The following is an 11,865-nucleotide window of genomic DNA, read 5'->3' as shown; positions in this document are numbered from 1 at the left end:
GCTAAGTCCCCGTTATATTGGACCTTATGAGATATTGGAGAGAATTGGACAAGTGGTTTATAGGTTAGCCTTACCTACAGATTTAGCCAAAGTTCATAATTTTTTTCACGTCTCCCAACTTCGTAAATACATTTCTGACCCCTCCCATGTTATCGAACCTGAAACCATTGAACTAGATGAGACCCTCACTTTTGAAGAACGTCCTGTTAGAATCCTTGATTCCAAAACGAGAAACACCCGAAACAAGGCAATAAAACTAGTCAAAGTTTTGTGGTCTAATCATCAAACCGAGGAAGCAACGTGGGAAACAGAAGACGACATGAAAAAGCGTTATCCTGAACTCTTTTCTGAGATACGATTATCGAGTTTCGGGGACGAAACTCCTTAAGGGGGACCGAATGTAATACTAACAAAGCGCAAAGCTAATGTTTCGTTAATATTAAATATCTAAGTTTAAAGTTCGAGGACGAACTTTGTTTTTAAGGAGGAGTAGATGTAATACCCCGAATTTTCAAAAACTATTTTATTATTTATTAAGGTTTAATATTATTTCCACTTATAATTTATTTTATGATAAAGCGATTTTATTTGATAACTATGTTTTGTCCATGTGTCTTTTACCAAAAAGAAAAGTTAAAACAAAAACAAAAAAAAAAAAAGGAAAAAGAAGTGAAAATCTGATTCACCATCTTCTTCCCTCCTTTCTTCTTCCCTCGTCTGATTCAACAGCTCAAAAGCAGCAAAATTTGTCTACATTCAACTCTTGTCAGTAGAAACTTGAATATCAGTCCACTAAATCAGATTTTGGGTAAATATTCAAAGGCCATAACTCTCTCTCCTCACTTCCTCCATTAATGAAGCTTGACTAAACTCCACAAGTTCAGAAATTTTCCCTATAAATAGACACCCAAACACATCAAAATTCCCAAGCAAACTAACCCACAAAGGTTGCTTCAATTCCCCTCTTCTCTTCCTTGAATTTCTGATTTTCATTTTGAAAATTTATTCCTCTGTTATTTCTTATCTCGCCGGAAACCACCGCTACCTCCACCTTCGAACCACCAATTTGCACCACCACTCGAAACCACCAGTCAAAAACCTCGACCACCAAAACCGCCAACAACCCTTAGCCTTTTTCCCCCCTAATTCGCGCCCCTGCTCGCGCTTATCACTCTGCCCAGCCAACACCTCCGCTCCAAGCCACCTTCCTCCGACCCACCTGAATTTTCTGTCGCCTGAAGCTGGCCGTGCGCCGGCCAAAACTCCACTAGAACACCTTCGCACCTCCCCTGTTTCACCTCCCCTTCTTTCGTTCCTCCTTACTCTCTCAGTTTGAGTAACTGAGAGTTCCTTTTTAAAAAGCCATCTCTTTTCCTTTTATTTTAAGTTTAATTAGTTTCAATTATTTTTAGTTAGTTTACTTTTAAAATCCAAACATTTGACTTCTCTAATAAACCTATCTTATTAAGTTGGTATATTTTGTTCAAGTTAATCTTTTTATAAACATGATAATGTTTTCTAATTTTCTAATTTAGAGTAAGGAGTAAAATAAAGTTAGTTTCTATGTTAAAATTTTTTTTTAAAGTTAATAAAAATAAGTTGAAGTAATCTTTCATTACTTAAAATGATTTCATAAATGATTTACTTTGATTTATAAGCTCTCTTATAGATCATTAAGAATTTCATCAAAGTAATTTGTATTATTAAATCGTTATTTTATATACGTACATATATATATAAATGGGTTAATTATGAAATAACTTAGATTTCGTTAACATCTATTGTAGACTCCGATTTCGTAGACGAGGATTATCAAGAGCACTAACCGTTCGTGAACTTAACTTTTGGGCACGCTCAGAGTAATCGATGTCTATCTAAACATAGATTCGTTAGCGTAAGACGAATTGATTACGTGATTATTATGTGCTTATAAAATTTATAAGTATGGACTATAATTATGGATTATCGATTTAATGGGGTTATGAATACGCATGACAATGGACAATGACTATGGATTTTCGATTATGAATATGACTATGGACGATGTACAATACGACATAGATGTTATTATAACGTTATTAAAATCGGTTAATGTTATTTAATAATATTATGATTATCATTATTATTATTATTATTATTATTATTATTATTATTGTTATTATTATTATTACTATTATTATTGTTATTATTATTATTATGATTATCATGAGTATTATTATCGTATTAATATTGACTTTGTGGAAGTTGGAATTGATAAGAAATTGTGATAACGAAATGATTATAAATCTGAGGTGATAAATGAACTCAAGTGACGGTTGTGTTTATGAAATGAGTTATTGAAATCTCTATGAATAGCTTGAGATTATGATGAATTGAATATGTTCACACTGGTTTGAACAAGATGACGTAAATTGAATAAGATGACGTAAATGTATATGTGAATTATGTGATGACGTGATTAAAAGATGTTAATCACGTAAAGTGAAATATCGGAGGGAAATGATGAACAGGTTGCCCTGTATGAGTGGTTCAGCGGCCCCTACAGGTTCTCTGGTTACTATGCTGATTATTCTGTTAATGTCTTCCTTCTATCTTGTTGTGATCCAAGGAGAAGGGGTGTGCACACTAGGGACTCTGTTATGGCCATTATGATTGTTCGTAGGTGGTTAAAGGCGGTTTCCCCGGCCTAAAAGTAGGTGTTTACAGGGGGTTTCCCCGGCCTACTATGTTGAAGTAAGTGGTTACAGGGGGTTTCCCCGGCTTACTGGCGTTCTCTTTCCTCTCCTTGAATAACGATTAATGGAAGTAATGTTATGATTATTCAGTGTATATATGTGTGTATATATGTTATGACTTTCAAAGCTATTAATCTATTATTTTACAAAGTATTTTCAACTTAAGTATTTTACGGGATGGATTGGAATTACTCAGTTTATCTGATTTTTGGGAGCTTGTCTCTCTTGTCTCTTTTCAATATATTTGTGCAGGTGGGTGATCGATCGGGGGAACAAAAGGGAGATCATTTAGAGTTGTCATCCACTTAGCATTTGATTAGCTTCCGCTGGAACTCTGAAATATTTTGATTAATTAGTAATGTTAATGAACAATTTACTTATTTGTAATGATTAATGAAAGTGAGATGGTGTGTTGTAACTTAGCCTTGCATTTATTTCCAAGGAGATAATTGCAGCGGTAGCACCACCTCGTCGAGTCGAACCCTCGTGGATTTATTTTCCCCCAAAACCCGAGTTTTTATCGAATGAAAAAGGGTTCGGGTTGGCGGGGGTGTTACAGCAAGCTATTTAACCACTTAGCCTAAGGAAGCCCACCAAAAGTGTTCCTCCGAGTTATCAGTGCCTTCCAGATGGTTCATAGCTGGGAATCTTGGAGCACTAAAAATACTAGTTCCCTCATCAATGAACAGGTATTGAATTCTTACCTAACAAACCAGAGCATCTCTCTCTAGACTTTATCTCTCTAGCTTGCTCATCAACTAACTTGAGCGTCACAGAGTCCATCCCGGAACCACTTGAAGGGCAGTATAACCTCATCTTTTGAAGGATTCCTGTGTACGAAAAATTGACTCAGGACAGTGAGATCTGACCCGGTACTTTATCATCATAGTATAAACATACTCAATTTCTAAGCAGAAACAGTTTGGCGCTGTCTGTGAGGAAAGTACAAGAAGTTACTTCGCCACCACTCAGTAAGATTCACCTCGTTAGCTACTCAACATCTACTCTGGTTTCGTTGCCAGTCAGCAATGACACCAACCGAACACTCGCGGCAAACAACCCTCTGCCCAAGCTCAAAGGTCCGAGAGAGGCTACTTGCTTCCACACAATAGGAGATCCGGACAAGCTCCTTCCCCGGCTCGTCGGTCTCCCACTGTCCAAACCATGGATCCTGACCAGGAACCCTCCCAAGAGGATCATTGGTCACCTTATCGACAGATACAACATGCCAGTAAGCAATGGCTCATCTTCAGGAAACTCTGCAGCGTAAGTATCATGGATATGATGGTTGCCTTCCAGCAGGGGCAAACCCAATTCAACCCCCCAACCTGCATGAGCCAAGAGAGCGCGCTTTGGTGCGTTCGCAAAGAGAAAAGTACATTCCTCGCTCGCATCTGGATCCGCCTAGCCAACAATGATTCAGTGCCAAGGAGCCTAATTGCCAAGACAGGGAAAAATCAGACCGAGGCGAGCATGTGTCACCCAGGGAGAAATTGGCTCGCCAGGGGTCGGCCCGCCAGCATGAAGAAACTCACATTTCCAAGTCTCCAATAAGAGACCCCAAGTGCAAGCCCGACGACGCCATGCATTTTCTTAACCAAAAGCGCCGCAGCCAGGGTATGACGCTAGGGACCTCTTGACAAAAAAGCCAATCAGCGAGAAGGGCAGGGCGACTCAGCCAACTCCAAACCACCTCGGTTGAGCAACGACAGTCTTAAGTTCATGATCCCATTCAGCCAAGAATTTTGGGCACTTTCACCCCGAGAAAATCATGACCCCCCTCATCGAGAAATTCGCGGGCCTAACTGACCCGGATGATCACATGACCGCCTACAAGGCCTAAATGAGTGTACAGACTAGATGCGAAGCCACATGATGTCGTTTGTTCCCCACCACTCATAAAGGCCTCGCCCTTAATTGGTTCCAAGAGCTTCCCGCCGGTATAATTATTGATTTCTCAATATTGAGAGATTTGTTCATCCATTAGTTTGTGGCGAGAAGGAGACAAAAGAAGACCACCCTCCATCTCATGGGGGTCAGGCAAGAGAAAAATGAAAGCTTGGCCGACTACATCAAGAGGTTCAATGAAGAATCATTGAAGGTCACTGACCTGTAAGATGCGGTGGCCTTTGTCGCCCTGATGTCCAGACTTCAACCTGGTCGACTCAGATGGTCCCTAGCCGAGAGTGAAGTGAAAACCTTCTCAGAAGCCATGACCAAGGCCTTAAGGTTCATCCAACTCGGATGATGGAATCAAGAGAGAGGACAGATGATGGGAATCACAAGGATCAACCAAAATAACAAAAAACAGGAGGTCAGCGACCATGGCAACGATTCCCGATTCAGCAAGAATCGGAGGAAGATTTATTTGGACATCAAGGATAAAACCTGACTCCCCAAGCCGCCACCCCATAAGGACGTCCTCCTCTCGGATGGACAAAAGCTTATGTTGTGAGTACCACAAAGAGTGTGGGCATACCACCAAGGACTGTAGAGAACTCAAAAAGTCCTTGGATAACCTAGCGGAGCAATGCAAGCTGAACCGCTATCTAAAGCATACTAGTGAAGAGAAGGGCAAGCAAAAGGTAGGTCAGTCAAATAGCGGGCACACCGAAGGCTTCATCGGCGTCATAGCTGGCGGCTTTGCCTCGGGGTGCCTAATCGGTCGAGCCCGTAAACCCCACCTTCAGTCTCAAGCACCAGGTGCTTGACGTCTAAAATCCCCGACCCGATTGTCCTGTGATGACTTTCGGAGAGGCGAGTCGGACACTACATATCCCCCATGATGACCTATTGGTCATCGAGCTCAAGGTGGCCAACACAAGTGTAAAAAGGGTATTAGTAGATTGTGGGTCATCCACCGACATCATTACCCTCGAGTGCCTCCGAAAATTGAAGTACAACAAGCGGGACGTCAAACCCCTCAATCAGCCACTCATAGGCTTCGGGGGCAACTCAGTGCACACGGTCGGCTCAATAAAGTTACCCACTCGGATGGGTGATAAAGGCAAGCGCAGAAGCCTACCGATCGACTTCTTGGTGGTGGACATCCCTCTACCTTACAACATAATAATGGGGAGACCCACCTTGAACAAAATCAAGGCTGCCATCTCCACATACCATCTCCTCATTTAGTTCGAAACAGATGACGGGAAAGTAGGAAAAATACAAGGAGACCAGCAAGCAACTAGGGAGTGCTATGTAAATAGCCTCAAAAATAAAAGCAACGTCCAAAAGGACACGAAAAAAAAAGAAAGCGAGAAGAGGGTTAGCCCTCAAACAACCTTGGGGTATACATCACGGAGAACCCCAAACAGTAAGAACGCTATCAACCAGCCAAGGCGGACGAAGAAGTGATGGTTGGCACAGAGCCCGGTCGGACAATAAGAGTGGGCAAAGCTATGGACCCTCGAACAAGAGAAGAAATCATACAAGTACTCATAGAGTACAAAGACGTATTCGCTTACGAAGCCACAGAGATGCCTGGACTCGACCCCAAAGTCATGAGCCATGAGCTGAACATTAAAGAGGGGTTCAAGCTGATCAAATACAAGCTGAGGCACAAAGGCACTGAAAGGAATGTTGCAGCCGCCGCCAAAGTTAATAAACTATTCGAAGCGGGGTTCATACAGGAATGCCAGTACTCAGAATGGCTGGCTAATGTGGTGTTGGTCAAAAAATTGAGCGAGGCTTGGAGAATGTGTGTGGACTTCACGGATTTGAACAAAGCTTGTCCAAAAAAACCACCCCTTGCCCAAAAGCGATAGGCTGGTGGACTCCACTACAAGCAACGCCCTCCTTAGCTTCATGGACACAAATGCCGACTATCATCAAATACCAATGGCCTAGTAGGATAGGGTTCATACTGCCTTCATCATGCCACAAGGGGTCTACTGCTACCAGATGATGTCGTTCGGACTCAAAAATGTCGGGGCTACATATCAACGGACGGTCAACAAGATCTTCAGTAACCAGTTGGGTCAGAATATTGAAGTGTACATCGATGATATGATCGTCAAAAGTAAAGTCCAGTCGGATAATCCATCAGACCTGCGAGAAATCCTGGGCACACTTAGGAAGTTCTAAATGATGTTGAATCCTAAGAAGTGCGTCTTCGGGGTCAGAGAGGGAAGTGCCTCGGATTCCTAGTTGATGAAAGGGGAATTGAGGCTAATCCTGACAAAGTCAAAGTAGTGCTAGAAATGAAATCTCCTCGAAACGTGCGAGAAGTGCAGCGCCTAACCGGCTGCTTAGCTGCTCTCGGACGCTTCCTCTCTCGGTCGACAGATAAGAACCTATCCTTTTTCAAAGCTTTAAAAAGGAAAGGGTTAGCTTGGGATGAAGAAGTCGAGCAGGCCTCTGCTTCCCTCAAAGATCACCTGTCGACCCTACCAAAGCTCATCTCCCCCTTGCCGGGGGAACCCCTGTTCATCTCCCCCTTGCCTGGGGAACCCCTGTTCATCTACCTGGTCGTCTCGGACTACGCACTCAGTGTAGTTCTGGTGACCGAAAGAGAAGGAAAAGAACATCCGGTCTACTTCATCAGCCACGCTTACAGAGGAGCAGAAGCCAAGTACAACGAGGTAGAAAAGATGGTCTTCGCCCTCGTAATGGCAAGTCGGAAGCTCAAACCTTACTTCCAAGCGCATCAGATCAAAGTCCTCACCGGACAGCCACATCGAAAGGTAATCGAGAGCAGAAATCACTCCAGTCGGATGACTGACTTGACAGATCAGTTGGCCGATTTCGGTCTAGAATACGAGCCCAGAAGAGCAATCAAGGCCCAGGCTCTGGCCGACTTTATCACTGAATGTGCCACGCGACCCCCGTTCGGTCCATAAGAAGAATGGGAGCTACAAGTTGATGGTTCTTCCACCGAAATTGGGTGTGGAGCGGGGCTTGTAATCAAGCCCCCGGTCGGAGATAAAATGGAGTATGTCGTTAAGTTCGAGTTTTTGGGGTCCAACAACGAGGCCGAGTACGAAGCTCTCATCCTGGGACTCCAGCTACGCATCCTAGCCGGGCCATCGTCTATCAATGCTAAATCCGACTCACAACTCATAGTGGGTCAAGTCTCAGGAGAATATGAGGCCAAGGAATACAACATGAGAATGTACTTGGCCAAGACCCATGATGTCATCCATAAGCTTTCCAATTTCCGGATCACCCATATACCTCGATCAGAAAATCAACAAGCCGATGCATTGGCTCGAATGGCTAGCTCCGCCGAGGGACCAACCCCTCGGACTATAACATGGGAAGTACTCAAAGAGCCAAGCATAAACACCAAAGAGCAGCTCGTCCTTAATCGAACTTCAGCATGGATGGATGACATATTTAAACACTTGCGGGACAGATTCCTGCCCGATGACTTAAAAGAGGCTGAGCGGATCAAGCACAAGTCGGGTTGGTTCTTGTGGCGCAAGGACCAGCTCTACAAAAAGTCTTTCACTCACCCCCTCCTCAAGTGTGTAACCCCCGAGGAAGGCAATTATATATTGAGGGAGATACACCAAGCGGCTTGTGGAAGCATCAAGGAGGAAGAACGATAGCTGGGAAGGCAATAAGGGAAGGTTAATATTGGCCCACGCTCAAGTCGGACGCTCAGGAATTGGTTCGGAAATGCCCTTCATGCCAAATCCGCTCGGACATTCCTAAAGCTCCAGTCACTCCTCTCACTACCATTCAAGCGGTGCTCCCTTTCGACAAGTGGGGTATGGACCTGCTCGGACCCTTCCCTTCAGCGTTGGGTCAAAGAAAATTCCTGATCATGGCCATCGATTACTTTACCAAGTGTACAGAGGCCTAGCCGCTAGCCTCCATAACAGAACTTGGTTTGGAGTACCTAAGGCTTTTGTCTCGGACAACGGTATACAGTTCAATAGCGGCCGTACCCGAGAGTATTGCGCCCGGTCTGGCATACAAACAAGGTTTTCGGTCATTTACCGGCCACAAACTAACGGACAAGCCAAGTCAGCTAATAAAATTATCCTGAAAGGGATTAAAAAAATCCGTTGAAGCAGCAAAGGGGGGCCTGGGTAGATGACCTGCCCGGGGTACTCTGGTCGGCCAGAATCACGACAAAAGAAGCTACAAGGCATTCCCCATTTGGCCTGGTCTACGAAAGCGAGGTTGTGCTGCCAGTAGAAGTGGGCATCCCATCCCCTCGAATGACTTTCTACGACTATGATAAGTATGAGGAGGAAAAGCCTATCAACCTAGATCTGCTACCTGAAACCCGAGGCAATGCCTTGTTGCAGTCCATTCGGTACTAGCAAAGGATCACCCGACACTTTAACTGGCGAGTAAAGCCTAGACCAATCCTTCTCGGCGATTGGGTTGTTCGGAAGGTCGAGGCTACGAGGTTGTCTCACCTAAAAGGGAAGCTGGGGGAAAATTGGGATGGACCTTACAAAGTAACTAAAGTTATCAAGTCGGGCACATTTCGACTAGAATCACCCGAAGGGGTGCCATTGGCGTGTCCCTAAACTCGGACAATCTTAAGAAGTTTTATGTATAGACTTTTGGCACTTGCAATGGGGGCATAGGCTAGGCAGGCTTCCCACTAAAATGTAGCCTGTCGGCATCTGTGAGTACTGAATCGGACTTAACCATTTCACTTGGCTCTTTTTGGTAAGTACAAGACTTAACCAGTCCTATTAAATAAAAATATATTACTGGATCGGACTTAACCAGTCCACTCAGCTCCTTTTTGTAATTACAGGACTTCACCAGTCCTATTATAGTAATATATTACTTGTTTCCCAAGTACATCATAAGGAAATATATTAAGTCAATCGAGTTGCAAGAAATTAAATCAGTACGATATTGCAAATGACAAAATCAGAAACATTGTATTCATTGGTGTAAGTTCGAAAAATTACAAAAGTGGCCGAGTCATTGGCAGCAATACATAACAAAAAGAGAGAAATCTAAACAAAGAAGGTTAAGAGCTAGGGGCAGCTTCGTAGGGTCGGCCTCCAAAGTTTCGGTGACATGGGAGGTCTCATCCTTCTCGCCCTCTGAAGCTTCGGCCTTAGCCTCATCCTCGTCCTCGTCCTCGGCATATTGAACCTCTAGTTGGGCACATATCACAACAACCTCCTCGTCATAAAGCTCCTGATACCTGGACCAGATGGTATTCCAATCCATCGTCGGGCAAGTATCGGTCAGAGCAACCTTGAGTCGGCTCAGCACTTCATCCTCACCGAGTCTGTGAGACGCTTGCCTGAACTTCGCACAATAATCATCACAAGCCTCAGAGGCCTGACATTTCTCGAACCACTGCTTTTCGGACAGAGGCCTTCGCCTTGGCCTCCTTCAGTTGTGCCTCGGTCGTGCTCAGTTTGAATTTGACCATATGCAGGTCATCCTGAATTTGGAGGACCTTGGCTTCAGCATCGACTTTTGCGTTTTTAGCGCCAGTTTTTGCCATAGTCAGATCGACCTTCTCCTTCTTCCAGGTTAAGCGCTCTTCCCCCCAGGTTTTCTCGCCCGCCGCAATCTTCCGGTTGGCCTCATCCAGATGAATATCAGTGAGCCGCTTCCCCTCTTTGGCATTCCACATAGCGATGTCATGCTTTTTCTACTTCTCTCTGAGTTCCTTGACTTCTGCGAACAGCAGTACGTGGTTTTTCGCAACATTGGTCATTCAGATGGAGAATTGGTCAAAGCAAAGAGTTAGCAACGGAGAAGGCGAACAAAATAAAGAGTCTGGATGAAAAACTTACGTCAAGCTATGAGAGGTATAGCTCGTTTGTCTCGTTCTTCCCCTAGGTCTCATTAATGTGATCTCGGTCGGTTTGGTTGCAAATAATACCCATAGCCTTGTTAACCCTTTTATTTCTCTCATCTTTAGACATCTTAGTGAAGGGCACGACCGCCTCGACCATGGTCTTATCTGTCTGGAAAGGGGTTGGTGAAGCAGGAGTATAACCTGGGCTACCGATCAGAACAAAATCCTATATGTATAGCGATATGTTAGTGTCGCCGGCCCGGACCCCACTCGGGGGCGATTCACCTCCACCGAAACATCGGCTTTGGCCTTCTTAGCAACAACTTCTCTCTCACCCCGGGCCTTGGCCAATGCCTTCTCGGTCAATGCGACCTTGTCATCGGCTCGCTCCTTGCGCTTTTTAGGCTTGGGGTTGGCAGGCTCCTGAAATTCTTGGAAGTGTTAGCCGGAAAACACGAAAAAGCTCATACAAGGAAAGACCGGTTCAGACGAAAATACCTTAGGCGCAACTGGTTTCTGCACTGTCCTGGACTTCAGCTCGGCCTTAATCCGAGCTGCCTTCAGAGCAGCAGAAGTCAATCGCTCAGCCATCTTCAGGTCAGTCTCTTTTATATAAGCAAAGGAAGATTCTGAGCAAAAAAAAAAGAGTTAACCGTTAGAAGCATGCAAATAGAACAAAAGGCAAAGTGTAAATCGGACCCCCTTTGCCGAATTACCCTTTGGAAATGCCGGACTTAAACCTATTGCGGCCAAGAAGTTTTCATTTTTGAAAAACTTGCAACTAGACAACCAATTGCCCGCAACGAATATTTCCCGGCCATTCACGATCTTGACCTCGAGCTGCCTATAGCATGCGGCCACCGCCTCATCCTCAGTCAACTCGGGCACTCTGAAGTTCAACCCATGATTCGGCTCGGTCGGTGCAGGCACAATTGGCGCCCCTCATTCACCGCCATAAAAAACAAAAGCAAACCCCCGTCAGAAAGATAAAAGGCGGAAGGTCCAATACCGACCAATAGCCCCTCCTAGCTTGGAAACACCACCAGCCAAGTTTGTGCTTGCCAAGCATCATCTCCACATATTTGTACATATGATGCCATTGAGTCACGATCGACTTGACCCCGATGATTTCGCATATTACCTGAACAACCAATATCCCTCCTCATGAATTAGGAGATATCTGTCCCAAATAGTGGTTGTAAGCGTTCATCAGGTCCTTCTCGAACTGAGTCAAGGGAAATATGAGGCCCATCTCCATAGCTTTATAATAAAAAGTTGTACATCCCGGAGGAGGAGCTAAAATTTTGTGGCATGCATCGGGTCGGACCAAGAGGTATGGGTCCTTTATTTGGAATCTCGCGGCTTATCCCCGAGGATCTTCTAAGATTGCCTTTA

This window comes from Beta vulgaris, chromosome 6 (genome assembly GCF_026745355.1).
Source record: "Beta vulgaris subsp. vulgaris cultivar EL10 chromosome 6, EL10.2, whole genome shotgun sequence".
Taxonomy (NCBI): Eukaryota; Viridiplantae; Streptophyta; class Magnoliopsida; order Caryophyllales; family Amaranthaceae; genus Beta; species Beta vulgaris.
Note: the sequence above shows the minus strand (reverse complement) of the source record.